Here is a 15,329-nt window from a genome sequence, read left to right as displayed (position 1 = left end):
CTTTATTGAGGTACGGCAAGGTGGTGCATGTTGAAAAAATTTGCCTCAGTTTTCAAATTCCTCCTGATCTAACTTACCTTTGGTAATTTTTGGTCCTGGTTCAATGTAGGTTTTGCTAAGGATGACAACATGCTCGTGACATAACGCTTTTAGTTGCATCACCTGCTCGCCTGAATTACTAGTAAATTTTACACTACTAACACAAATTTTGGTTTAGGATGAATCATCTTACAATTTCAACAATTGCTTGTTCAGTGCCAGTGACGTACCTGTACCTTTGATTACGTCAAGGCTTATGCAAATTGCTAAAATTGTTGGACTGACGGTTCTGGGTACAAAAATGAAGAACGTTTACTGATTCGGTGTAATAATTTTCCAAATCGCCCTGAGATCCAAATCAAATCTTAACAAAAGAAGAAATAAACATTTCCTTCACGATAAAACGAAAGTAATTACATATAGTCAGTCAACTATCGACTTGCGTGACACCGTCACTCGGTCTTGACATTTCATCAGCCGTGAATAAATTTAGAAATTTACATTGTTCAATCAAAGGTCAAATCATGTAACATGGTATATAAGCTAATCCAAGCTGGAACGAAATAAGTTGCAGAATGCAAGAAAAAACCCTTTATTGATACAAGACTCAGCTGTATTTTTTGTGGATCCTCGGTTTAAAGTTAGTTAAAGAGCTTGTTTTCGTGTTCAGTCACTCGCAGAGATTTGTCCGAATCCGTGTAATGCATTAACATATTGTTTTGCTTCTTTCTCTACAATTTTATTTTATCATATTCTATAGGAAAGAATTGAACAGAACACGCAGAAGAGAAGACAAAGTTCTGAATTTAACCTGCCCCAGCCTCGACCTGCCTAAAAGCAGCTTTACAAGCAAGTCTGACCTATTTAGTTTGTAACAAATACAAGTATTAAAAGATGGCCGACTTTCTGCAACCAATAGCTCAGTTTGCGAACGATCACTGGGTTACGCTCTTGGTCGGATTTCTGATCATCCTGTTCTACCGGTATGTACGATGTAATAATGTTGCTAGATTAGATTTCAACAAACTCGTACCCAGAGTCTTGATTAATTGCGTCTGATACACAGCGAGTAGATACAGTATGTGGTCCTTGGTCCGTGAGGTCCTTGGTCCGCGACTTTTTCGAATATGATTTAATATTTCCTCGATATCTAAACTTCGGCAAAAAATGAATGTTTCCAATGATTCTTTGACTATTCTTCTTTGCTATGTTAAATTTTCAGCTTTTTTACTGTCAGTTACGATGCGAAATTCACGCTTGTCAACAGACAGGTAAATTTGCCTTTCTTGAAATTTCAACTTTTCGCGAGTCCGTGAATTACATGGTCGCGTTTACTAAGCTAGTGCATAGATAAAACGCAACGGGATAACGTGTTTTTTTGGAGAACAGGTTAATATATCAATAGATTTCAGAATCTGCGAAGAAATTTGCTGCAGAGTTGCAAATTTTCGGTTTAGCGACTAATAAAAGTTATAAACAATTTTTGCATATGGGTCCTTGGTCCGTGACTTTTGACTGTGAATTAAAAAAGTGTTCTAAAACAACGATCATTCAGAAAAATATTAAGTACTGGGTGCACGCATTGGTGCTACGGCATTTATCCTCGCTTCAAATGTTTCAAAATTGAATTGGAGAGTTATAAAGAGAAGAAATTAAGACGCGGGTTTCGTTGGAGACTTCGGTCTGAAAGAAATCTGAAGAATATACTGGTTGTTTTATACTCGCACCTAACAACGACTTCCAGCAAGACTGAAGCTTAAAAATGTCAAAAATAGAAAAGAATAACTTAAATATTGCTAAAACATTGCAACTTTTTTGAAAATTATTGCGATTTACAGTAATTTTCACTTTGTTTACGTGACTCGCGGATAAAGGACCACAACCGCGGACCAAGGGCCAGCGAACACGATCACCTTTTTTCGAATTACAAGAAAAATACTTCATAAGGAAAGTTGCCACTCTGGAATTAACTCGAGAATCATAAAAGCTATCTTCAGGGAAAATTTCAGCCGATAATGTTTTGATTCAGGTAAGATATTCAAGTTTATCACTTTTATTCGCGGACCAAGGACCACATACTGTACACGAATGTCGACGAATGCATTTCAAAGTGTCCCCGTTCATTAAAGTCGTAAATAATATATCGGTCAATATTCAAGTTTTCACATTGTGGACAGAATGTTGATATTCAGGCTTTCGTTTTGTGCATATAGCAACTTTATATTTATAATTAGACGGCGAATGCTATGTTTTTGAGGGTGGTCCCCCCCCCCCCCCCCGTAACGTAACGCAAGTCAGTGGTCACGCGACTTTTTACAGCATGAACATTTTAACGCTTTCAGTTGTCACGTGACCCTGTCCATCATAACAGGTTTGATCATGGAACCAAATGTACACCAGAAATGGAAAGGACATGATGAAAATTACTGGATTACCACATTTGAGACCATTGACGTCATTGACGTTTAAGCTCAATATTTTATAGTGGTTTGAAAGTTTCAAAACTTTAACGGATTTGTTAACTGAATGGCAAAGCTTTAAATATATCAAGTCTTTGGGGTTTTTTTAAAAAAAAATAAAAAATTACATTTTGACATCAATAGTCTCAAAATTGGCAATCCTACTATAAAATTCCTGCTCTCTTTTTCCATTTCTGACCTACATCCATTTCGTGCCACTCGACCATTTTGTGATTGTCAAGGCGTCCTGACACGGGTTCTAAAAGGGCCTTTTCATTTATTTTCAGTGAATCTGACAATTTGATGAAACCTGCCTACCGTAGTTGAAAATTTTCATTACTGCCATCACCCGTCTGATTGATAATCAGACAGTGGCGAGGAAAAGTTAAAGGCGTTCAGTGAAAATGCAATGATCATCGTTACATGTTGTTATGGTTCATTACTTTGCAATGTCTTCTTTTTAAGGTATTGTGTTGCACCATTCACTGTGCTCAAGAAACTTGGATTCTCTGGGCCAACACCTCTTCCATTGTTTGGAAATTCGTTAAAAAACCAGTTAAATGTAAGTTACTGATTTTGCCAGCGATATCCAAGCAATATATATAGGCAGGATCGCCTTTAGGGTCTTGTATCGGAAAGTAAGAGATTCGTCATTGAAGGGTTAATTACGGTACCTCTTTGAAAGGGTTTCCTTGGCACTTAAAGTGTTGATATGTACTTCCTAGGATTAGTTACATATAGAGCAGTTTTCAATTGAGTGTCGTAAAACCAAAACCAAAGTAATTACTCTGGCCAATCACAAAGGACACAGACAATCCAGTGAACCAATCAAAACTCGAAGCAAATACATGTAGCCGGCACGAAGCGCGGGAAAACGTGCGCGAGCGAGTCACGATTGGTTTTGGTTTTAGTTCTGATTGGCTGAGAAAGTGGCGCGAGATTTTTAAGCCAATCACTAAGCGTAGTAATGCAAAACCAAAGCAAACGCAAAGTACTTTCGACACTCAAGTGAAAACCGCTCTAATGCATAAGTTAGTGCAAAATTACCCAGTTATGAGTCCCAGACACAAACCTGTAATATTAATGCTTAAGGATAAAATTGTACGGGACTTAAGTAATGTATACGGATTGCTACACTGATCTGGGAATCATCGCTGGTGTAGACCTTACTAGAAGGCGAAGCAGTAGGTAAAGTCTATTTCAAGCCTTTTGGCTTATCATGGGACACAAAATGGGAGCTATTGCCGGGTAATTTTGTTGCATTTTTATCAAAACAGTTCTAAAAGTACGACTACTTACCTTCACTCTGTCTCAGACAGTCCACAATTAAATTACATCTAGAAGACTAAAATAAAGATATTAAGTGAATTGTTGAAGAGAGAGTAAATTGTAGTTAGTTTTTACGACTTTTCTGAACACACAAGGACAGAGTTTGAAAAATTCTTCCCGACGTTTTCAATTTGAGATCAAAACATCATGCTCCCGTAACTCATGATAACACCCCTTGTATAGCTTCAGTGCACTAGTATTGTGATTTTTTGAGAAAACTATAGACCACAATTTTAACTTTTTAAAGTCTTGATAGTGCTCCTGAAATACCTTTGTGAAGAGAACCATATTGGTCGGGGGTACACGGTCCCTTATTTTTCCCATAGTGGTTTTTGGGGGTTTACATGCCCGGCTGTGGTGCATGTAGGTTTTGTATGTTTTTAGCCATGCTGCTGTAATCTTATTGATGTGTCAATAACACGTATCGTGGGCCCGGCTGACCAACGTGCCCATGCCTCATAGGCTTTGTGTGTGCTCGGTTTTGCATTGAAGGCAAAATTAAATATATCGTCGGCTTCCCAATCTAGCCAGGGATATCGCATAGCACCGAAAGTAACGAGGAGTCAAGCAGAAGTCATCCCTTAAACAAACAAGGGCGCTAACAGAAGGATATCCCAGGCGTTGCAGTGTTCTTAGACTTTGAAAAAGCCTTCGACTCGATTGAGTGGAATTTTATTCATAAATGTCTTGAAACTTTGAATTTCGGCCCTGACCTTCGTCAGTGGATTAAAGTGTTTTATAGGAACATCTCGAGTTGCGTATTGAATAACGGTCACGCGTCAAAACACTTTCAACTAGAACGTGGGGTGCGACAGGGGTGCCCACTTTCAGGCACATTGTTCGTTATTGCCATGGAAATACTGGCGCAACGTATCAGACGATCGAACCAAATAAAAGGAATTAAGATACAAGAACATAGAGAAGTCAAGCTTTCGCAATATGCAGATGACACAACTGCACTTCTTTCTGATGCCCAGTCAGTGGCCAATTTATTTGATTTATTATTGCTTTTTGAAAGTTGCTCTGGTCTAAAAATTAACCAAACAAAATCTGAAATGCTATGGCTCGGCTCTATGCGCTACAGAAAAGATACAATTCATAATCTTCGAATGGACAGTGAACCAGTTTATGCGTTTGGAGTACATTTTTCGTACGATCTTGAAGTTTCTGAAAGGAAAAACTTTCATGAAAAATTGGTATCGTTAAAGAAAACTTTAAATATGTGGTCTCGCAGAGACCTATCCATATATGGCAAGATAAACATAGTTAAAACGTTGGCACTCTCAAAACTCGTGTTTATCTGCAGCGTTATGGAAACCCCAAGAGATTTTGCCAAAGAAGTCGACAAAATCACATTCGACTTTATTTGGAACCACAAACCAGCCAAAATAAAAAAGACCACTCTAATCAGGCAAAAAAATACTGGTGGCCTGGGCATGAGGGACTTTTCTATTTTCGACAAAGCGTTAATATATTGCACCATGGCAATATATACCGAAATTACTCCTAGCTGGTGTTGGCGGCACAGAACTGTTTAAATGCAATTATGATTATAAACTCCTTGACCTCGATAAGCATTTACCTGAATTCTACAAACGAATTATTTATTGCTGGCAGGATATTGCAGCAGTCACGCCCATTAATAAAACTGAGGTACTTTCACAGATGATCTGGAACAACAGATTTATAACTGTGAATGGGAAAGTGATATGGTACCCCCTTTGGTTTCGAGCAGGAATAAAGCAAATATCTGATCTTTGGGACTCCGGTGAAAATCGCTTTCTTTCTTTTCATTCTTTTCGCAATAAATACAAAGTCAAATGTAACTTTTTGCAATATTATAGCCTTCTTTCCTCTATTCCCAAAAGTTGGAAAACGCTGCTCGGAGAGAATTCTGAGGCCCCAGCTGCATCAAATGCCTCAAAGTGTTCACTGTCTTGCAAAATAATATATGACATGCTGTTAAACCTTGAAAACCTACCCCCACCTACTTCTGAGAAAAAACTTTTAGCATGCGGGGTCGAGAAGAAGGACCTAAATAAACTATACCTATTACCATTCAGAGCCACGAAAGAAATAAAATTAGCTATGTTCCAATACAAAATTATTCATCAAATCTTACCAACGAACAACCTGTTACACAAAATGAAAAAAGTTGCCTCCCCTTTCTGCCCTTTTTGTCCTTCTGAGTGTCAAACCATATGGCATATGTTTGTTCACTGCCCGCAGGCAACCTCTTTTTGGAATATATTCCAAGAGTGGTATTCGTTTTTAAGTAACACGAAATTGAGTCTTTCGGAGTTAGACGTCATGTTCGGAATTATTCGCAGTCACACTCACTGTTTAGCTCTCAACCATCTCATCATGTTAGGCAAGTATTTTATATATGTTAAAGCATTAGATACTATTAAGTTCCAGTTTCAAGATTTCGTCTCTCTTGTGCGGGAAAAGATGAAGCTAGAGAAATATATCGCAGCCACGTCTGATAAAGTGAAAGATTTTGAGAATAAATGGCATTTTTTTCTAGCAATTTAAGATAGTCTTATTATTTTATTTTTTTAGCATTTTGTTTTCCCCTCTTTAATTACTTGATTAATTCAGTTGATATAAGCTACGTTTTGGCTATGTTACTTAAGAGAATTATTTGTAAATTTACATCTCTAAGTGGACAGTTTTGTAAAACAGTTATTAAGTAAGTAAGTAGCAGAGCAAGAATGTAAATAGATCAGCTATATATGATATTTATTGTTGTTTAGCAGAAGCAGTTGTAATGTAGCATGTGCCGTTAGTGTTTGTAAGTAATGTAAGTTGCTTTTGTAAGAATGTCGTTGTGTTGCAATTAAAAAAAAAAAAAAAAAAAAAAAAAAAAAAAAAACAAGGACGCTAGCAGGTTCTAAAGCTAAACATCACATTTGGAGTCCAACACGCTTACACCAACCAGCCATTAGCATGGTACTTCCCTGGCACAATCTTGTAATAACCTCAATTACAAAGTACCAATTTCTTTCCGTAACAGTGTTTGTAATTCCGCCCTAATTCCTTTATACAGCCGAACCTTATCCCAAAATGTCAACTGGAATGGTGTAAGAAATATGGCAAGGTCTTTGGGTATGTATTGGCAGCTATACATTTTAGCTATAGTGATATGCTAGTAATAGTCAAAACTTATGTAGAGATGTTAATAAGTATATACTTTTGAAATAAGGGTGCGTTCATTTGGATCAGGATCAGCGATCCAAGATCACCTGGATCAAGGTCCATCAAAGAAACCCACGATTCTTTGTCTGGAGTGGATTCAAGGGTCACTTTGATGCACTATGATCCGAGTGACCTTGCATATCATCATATCATCTTGATTCGAACTGAATCAATCCAAAGGACGCCCCAAACAGCGCACCCTAAACAGAGGGGATAATGGTTTTAATTCATTTTTCAGAATATACATTTTCCGCATGCCTTTTCTTGTGGTGTCTGATCCAGATATGATCAAAGAGATCCTTGTTAAAGAATTTCCCAAGTTCCACGATCGAAAGGTAAATTAATCGTATTATTTTGGAATGTAGTCCTTTTCTTTTGGTGTAAAGCCTGGTTTGCTGGGCATATGCCAAACGATATACTTGTCGCTATTATATCAAACGCAAACGTTATCAGATTTCACAGTCAAGAAAGCTCAAAACTGTCTAAAGGAACACAGTTAAACGAAAGTCCATTCTGCAGGTATGCAGGTGGTCGAGACCTAGAAATGTTTGATGATGGCAGCTGAATTGTTCCCGCGTATAGTTCTTGGTAGGCATAGATGTTTGTAAATTTTCACGTGAATTTGCATTTTCCTGTTCTCTACAGATATAATATGGGCATTGAAAGTGTACCTTTATACGATTCTCTAGAGAAGGGTCTAGAGGTACCCTCCAAATGAAGATTGAGGCAACGTTGTGTTATAGTTTAAACAGAAGAATATCCTGTTAAGAGAGTATGGTAACACTGCCCACGAGACTTTGTCCGTAAGGACACAAGCCCTTGTATGTCTGAAGAACATTCTTCCATTAAATCTTTTATTAGAGATTGGTGGACAACCTTGAGGCCTTTAAGCCTTATGACAGAATGTTAACAATTGTACAAGGTCAGAAGTGGAAAGACATTCGTAGTACCCTGTCGCCAACTTTCAGTGCATCTAAAATGAAGCAGGCAAGTAAATAAGTTTTTAAATTAACTACTTGCTTTCATGAGGCACCTTATTGATTGGTTATTTTAACTATTATTATAATTTTCCAGACAAATATTGTGTCCCAGCTCGTTTATAATTAATTTCCCTTAGGAAGCCGGACATCCAGGCTGGTCGGAAACCAGAGGGACAGAACCACAATAAAGACAATATCAGTCATATAGCACTAATAGGAATATGATTATTATGTAATGCTATAATTAAAAGATAGAGGCTGTACGTACAGTTTCTCGAGTTTCACGCACGAAGCGATCATCAGACTGATGATCGCTTCGTGCGTGAAACTCGAGAAACTGTCCGTACAGCCTCTATCTTTTAATTATAGTATTCCGCTCTGCATGTATTTCCATCGAAAACTCCTACGATTGTGTGAAAGCATAAATTTATATTTTTCTTTGTTTATGTAATATATCTCTATCAGATGATGTCCTTTATGAATGAAGCAGTGGACATTCTAATGGAAAAAGTGGACAGGATTTCCAAGACAGGAGAAATCGTCGATTTTCACAGGTTGTTATATAATCGAACAAGTTAACAGGATTTTATGTAGGAGATTTATATTACACATAGGGAAACTACAATAAAATCAAAAAGTGTTTAAAATGTTTGTGAACATAATTGCCTTAGGTTGTTTCGCAGCTTTTGATGGCGATCGTACACTTACGCGTAAACTATGACGGAGGTCTCAGAGGACCTCATGACGAGGTCTGGTCTTGTGTGCCTTGAGCATGAAACCTAACGGTGATGATCTTATTAGCCGCGTTTCTGTGCTGTAGAAAGAAAAAAATATCCCTGATTTATCCTGCTATGGCCATATTTTTTACTATGTTTCTGATCTACAACAAAAAGATAATCACATCAGAAGGACGTCTCAACTGCTTATAGTCACAATGTAAATAATTTATTCTTCAAGTACTTTGAAGTACAAAGGTTAAAAAAGTCCCTTGGAAGACGTTCTTTTATGAGATATTATTAAGAACTTCAAATGAGTGCTTTCAAACCTCGTTTGTTTTCTAGGTGGCTTCAAAGTCTGACCATGGAAGTAATTCTGTCAACAGCATTTGGAGTCAAGGCGGAAAAACACAAACTGTTGAAAATGATCCAATTACTGAACTAGCAAAGAAGGCCATGGCGCCACACCCTTTGACTGGATTATTTTGTAAGGGTTTACTAGTTTCAAGTTTTGTTAATCCAATCTTGCATTACCTACATTACATTGCATTTAATAAATATTAGTACTAACCATATCCCCAAATGTCGATAGGTAACATCCCATAGCCTCAAAGTCATGTTAACTCACCTAATGACAGTCATATGTATTTTATATATCACTCGCGTCTTCTGAAGTTAAATGTTTTTAGAATGCTATATGTATTGTAAGTCTTATTAATTATATCTTTGCAGTTCTGTTACCATTTGGAGAACTACTATTGCAGTACGTGCCGGACCCTTTTGACTGGGACAAGCTTGGGTCCATAGCAGCAAATATCATCGCAGAAAGGTCAAAAGCAAATGGTAACAAGAAAGCACAGGTAAGCTGTGAGTAACCATCATTACCTGATAGTTAATGAGTTTTATAACAGTAAAAGCAGGGCTGTAACTAGCAAGAGGCAAGACGAGGCACTTGTCTCGTCTAAATCCTTATCCAAAATTTAAATCAAAATAAGTTTTGTGGGGAAAATAATCCCCAGAACAAATTGATTTAACTCAAGAAATTCCTCATGAAAAATGTCTCTGAAAGCGATTCAGAGCTTCTAGATCTCAAAACTTTCTGGAGGGCATGCCCCCAGAACCCACTATCAAGATCTTGCCTCGTCTATGGCAAAGATCTGGTTACGGTCCTGAAAAGTAATTTACTCTGCAGTGTCCTTAATCAGTGCCTCACAATGGACTGTGATCGCGCCAAAACAGTACAAAGGGAAAGTCGCTAGTTTTGTTGTCGTTGTTGTTTTATAGTAACCTGCACACTATATTTACATACTTTGTCAACAGCGGAAAGACATGTTGCAGTTGATGCTAGATGCCAAAGAAGAAACAGGAGGAGAAAAAATTGACAACGATGATATTCAGGCTCAAGCTCTTGTGTTCCTTCTCGCTGGATATGACACTTCCAGTACAACTCTGGGCTTTGTTTGTTATCATCTCGCCATTAACACGCATGTGCAAGACAAACTGAGAGACGAGATTGACCGTATGTGGCCTGGAGATGAGGTAGATAGTATAAGATGCTGCGACAAAACAAACACTTTTCCAAAGTGCATTTCTTTTGTATTTCCGTCATGCAAAGGTTCCTAAACATTACCAACTTTGCTTTGCAATATCTAATCTTCGATATTCTGCAAGGTTTAATTATCTCAGCGATCAGCCTACGCCCCACAACAAAACCATTTCAACCAAAGTCCATGAGGGCGAAGAGGGGGTAAGAGTGAAGCTTAAACGTTTCCTTGGAAAGGGCATGACCATATTTTCACCACGTTGAAACTCGTTTCCCTTTCCACGCGCTAATTTGTGCACACTCTCTTGTTCAATAACGATGAAAATTGATGATCCGAGGCGGTGTTTTATTTTTTATAATAAAATTCTTTTGGATTTGTAGGAGTCACCCTCATATGACGTCCTTCACAAAATGGATTACCTTGACATGGTTATTAACGAAACCTTCAGAATTTATCCCCCGGGGTTTGTGTAAGTATAATAGAAATAAATGCGATGGATATGGGTTTGAGATATAAGTAACCTACCTTAAGCTATACTAGATGACTAGAATGAAACTCGAACACACACACGATACGATACGATCCGATACTTTATTAAAAACCCCTAAGTGGGGCTTTTCAGTGATAAAAGGTATGATTCAAATATTTTGCAAAAACAGTTAAAAATTAATGATTATAAAAAATGTAAAAAAGGCAGTTACATGTAAAATGCAATCTCTTACTTAAGCACATCGTTCCAAGTGTAGCATATTTACTTAGGCCCATCGCTCCAGGTGGAGCACAGGCCATTGACAACAAAGTGGAGCATAGGCCATTAACAACCCCTCGACAGCGAACTCGAGCTTGGGGCTCTTCGTTGTACTTCCTTCCAGGTTTGTCCCGTGAGCTTCATTTTCGCATCGCAGTGTCGCGTCGCCAGCTGTTTCTGGGGCGCCGTCTCTTCTTTTGGGGTTGCTTGGCGCTTTCCGACCTCTTTTTTAGAGCTTGATTTGATCATGCAGCTTGCATGTTTTTCTTTCTTAACTCCTGCCTTAGACTCCAGAGAGATTGCAACGAGACCTGCACCATCAAAGGAGTTACAATTCCAAAAGGAACGTCCGTCACGATTCCATGTTATGCAATTCATCATGACCCAGAGATTTGGCCAGAGCCCGAAAAGTTTGATCCAGAGAGGTGAGGAGACGAGCCTTACTTCAACAACAAGTTCTTAGCTTTAAACCAGCGATATCAAGTTCATTCCTCCTATTGATTAATGCCGTTTTTACTGTTGCACACGTTCATAAGTACAGTTGAATCCCGATAACTCGAACCTTGAAGAGAAATCGAAAAAGGTTCGAGATATCGGCAGTTCGAGTTATCGAGGGTAAAATAGGAAGAAAACGACCTGTAAGGGAATCAGAAAAGGTTCGAGTTAGCAGGAGGTTCGAGTTACTGAGGGTTCGAGTTATCGGGATTCAACTACATATGTACAAGATTGCTCCGTCGAAAACAAGTATTTATCTTGTGGGCTTCCTGTGAAGCAGCTTATAGCTAAGTGGAGTTCCACGTTAAATAAAGTATCTACCATCTACTGTACTATAAACATATGTATACAAATGTATTGTTAATTAAAAATGATGCTGTCGGAATCAGGTTTTTAATATTTTTATTTTTTACTTTTCCGAGGTAAAAGACCTTTGTTATAAAGCGTGGCTGTCTTCTAATAACCATCTCCTTTTTACTTGATAGTTTTCACTAAAGCAGTTAGTTAATAAGAATAAGTTTGAAACTATATACTTGCTTTTGACAGATTCACCGAAACAAAGAAAGCAAAGCGTCACCCTTATACATTCCTGCCGTTTGGATTTGGTCCTCACAACTGTGTCGGCATGAGATTTGCTTTGACTGGAAGTTAAACTGACTCTGGTGAGATTACTGAAGAAATACAAGTTGGAGCGCACCGAGAAAACAGCGGTAAGCTTATATAGTTATTCATGTGAAAGTCAGTCTTCGGCCTTTTCAACGTTCCTTCCTGGACTACCCCCCTCCCCGGGCCCCGGGGTGACTACCCTTGTACCTTTCCCAAGATAAGCCCTATTCTAGTTTTTCAGATAGACCGGACTCGGCTAGTCGTGTACATGTCTTTCTTGCTCTCTCTTTTTGTTCGTATTGTCACCACTAGAAGTCCACTTCAGGAGCAACACAATATCTTTAATGTTTGGCTGTTGCCCTGTAGGTAACAACTCCATGCACTATGAAGATGCAGGACGGAAGGTCCATTCCTTTTTGGATCTCTTTTTTCATGGGATCAAATGTACCATATTTGTGTGGGTTGCAGAACCGTGGGCAAGAAACGAAAACAATGGCAAGAAAACAGTCAAAAGGCCACCTTCAACTCCAACTATTCTGTTGTGCTCAGGACGTTAATAAAAAGCAGGACAGTATTGTTCAGTTCCACTGTCTAATGGAATAATAAAAATGTGATTGATAACTGCAGTAGTCATATATACATTGGTGTTTCACAAGAATAATTGGTTTGCTGTTTCTTTTTAGGTTCCAGCAGATTTTGCAGTTATGTTCGTTCTCACTTGTTCTCCAGGGCAAATCATGTTGAAGGTTTCACCGAGAGAGTAGAACAAGATTGTGTGCCGTTTTGTTCACAAACACAAGGGAATAATCTTTTCTAAGATTTAACTGCATTACGTTGGCACCTTTATTTTTTTCCTTTTACTTGGTTCGTTGAAGTGTTCAGATCATTATTATACATAATCTAAGTTAATAAAGCTTATCACCGAATTGAGGATATTCACCTATCAGATGCGTCATACATGTATTAGCATTTCCAAGTAAAAGAGCCGCTTTAGTTTAGTATAACGTTGTACAGCGGGACCCAGCGACTGTAGTAAGACAAAAGAGAACAAACCGTGAAGTAACCATGTGATTAACTAAACTAAAAGGAAGACTGAACTTGTAGCTGGTGGTTTTGGTTTTGTACCTGATTCCTCTTGTTGGCTTGTTAAATATAGAACATTTTAAACGAGCTTGAAGAATCAATCGGAAAAGTGCGCGATGGCATTAGCAAGCTATAGAATCACCAAGGGTGCATTTAATTAGTCAGAACTGGCAGGCCGGTCCGGTACATTCCAGAACAGAATTTTGTTGTTACTCAGATTTGTCCAATCGAATCAGTCAATGCATAAATATTATTCAGTGTTGTGGTGGATTTGTGGAAAATCTCGTGAAAAAGACCTATATTATACATTCAGAACCACTGGGCCGGCCGTCTTATGGAAAGCGCCCTTAGTTATGTTATTAAAGTCTCCAACAATCAAATCCATCGTTATAATACAAGGCATGCAAACTCCTTTCGTCTACCATTATGTAGAACAAATATCCGACAATTCTCCGTATTCTTTCAAGGTCCTAAATTTTTTAATTCGCTTCCACCTGAAATTTCGGGCTCTTCATCACTGGCATCTTTTAAAAGAAAACTTAAAGCATATATGATTGATAACTATTAACTCCGTCTTCTTTTAAGTCTTTTAAGTCTTTCTACTTCAGTACCTGAACCAGTCATCTGTTTTTCTTGTGAGGGAACCTAAGCTTACAAGCCCCGTGGTTTTTTATTAGGTTCCCTCGCCATTTTGTTTCTAATCTTATATTACATTGTAGTCTTGTGTATTAATTATTATCTTGTATATTGATTTTGTATTATCTATTTTTTCATAATTATATTTTTTGTTTGTGCGGCAAAATAAATAAAAAAATAAATAGACGTAGACGTCAATATCACTCTTGGTGCAAGGGATGTATCTCAGGTCTCCATTTCAGTTTATATTTCTATTTTTTCTACTTTCGGATAAAAAACAGACATTATAACCCAGATATAATGTAATTTATGTCATGGCAAAATAATTTATTCATAGGTGCTCACATGATATTTCGTTGGGTTAGGTTGTACCAATGAGATTTGAGGGGCGTTGTTTGAGGGTATATTACTTCTATTTCTTAAGCTATCCTTCCTTCCTTCCTTTGCCATCGAAAAGGACAGGATCACCTTTGTGTAAAATCTTACCCGCCTCCTTCCCCTTCACATACCAACGAGTTATCATTGTTATTTCATTGTTGCTTCTATTTCAAACTTGTTGTATTCGTAGTTTGGCGGATTTTTGTCGCCCCACTTTTTAGAAGTTACTTATTGATCGCTTTTACATAGATCGCTGTCTTGTGATTCTGTTAAATTTGATGTTATTAAACCTGCCACAATCGTGGCCAGATTTATCCAACACAGTTTTTTATAATGATCTTGTATTATTACAAGTAATCGGCAATTCAAGCAAAGCTCGCACTAAGAGTAGTTGGTTTTCCGATGGCTTGCCTTGATTAGTTGATGTAAAAAATATTTTTTTGTTAAAAGTCTTGATGTTAGAGAAAGAGTGTGGCGGTCACATTACTATACATTTTTAATAAAAAGCTTCAAATGTAATTCGTATAGGACCGTATAGCCTGCACAGTGGTGTCAGCGAAGTGTTGCCGACCCTTCATTGTCAAATGCTTTTTGAAAAACGAAATGTCAATATTGGTATGACAAAATGTTCAATAAATTCAAATTTATCGCATACCAGATTTATGATATCGAGCTGGAAGTTTTGTTTTACATGTGATTTTGCTGAACACGTCTGAACCCAAAATGAGCATGCAAAGCATCTGGCACACTCGCAAAAATAACTAACTAAAAGTATATTTATATAGCTTCCTGTTCTGAAAGGTCTTGTTGTGTTGAATAAGTCCCATAAAACTACTGCCGCTAAATGTTTTAGCAACAAGTCAATATCGCAGTTTTGAAGTTCTATTTAATATAAAAACATGCAATTATTTTAAAACATCATACGAGGATTGATACTAATATGCACAAAAACAAATATCGAGTGAATTCACAACTTTTGTTTTAAAGGGACATGGTCAGCATTGTCACGATAATTTTATAGTCATTTTTCTGATTACTTCCAAATTGAAGGAAACCTCAAAATAATAGTTGTGTAATGTAAAAAGCAACAAAGGAGTAATAAAAACGCGAAAATAACC

General features: G+C 37.7%; 1 pseudogene across 1 annotated transcript; it reads left to right on the top strand.

Moving 5' to 3' along the window:
• The first annotated feature begins 555 nt into the window (after window positions 1-555).
• On the top strand, window positions 556-14,895 carry LOC144644072 (cytochrome P450 3A24-like; annotated as a pseudogene). Its single transcript, XR_013569024.1, has 14 exons — window positions 556-679; window positions 800-1,022; window positions 2,964-3,060; window positions 6,877-6,935; window positions 7,264-7,360; window positions 7,887-8,012; window positions 8,471-8,559; window positions 9,067-9,208; window positions 9,454-9,581; window positions 10,042-10,260; window positions 10,646-10,734; window positions 11,301-11,438; window positions 12,055-12,218; window positions 12,798-14,895. The product of XR_013569024.1 is annotated as a cytochrome P450 3A24-like (transcript).
• The last annotated feature ends 434 nt before the right edge of the window (window positions 14,896-15,329 follow it).

This window comes from Oculina patagonica, chromosome 2, assembly GCF_052425735.1.
Source record: "Oculina patagonica isolate OP01 chromosome 2, crgOcupat, whole genome shotgun sequence".
Lineage (NCBI taxonomy): Eukaryota > Metazoa > Cnidaria > Anthozoa > Scleractinia > Oculinidae > Oculina > Oculina patagonica.
This window is presented reverse-complemented; position numbering and strand designations above follow the sequence as displayed.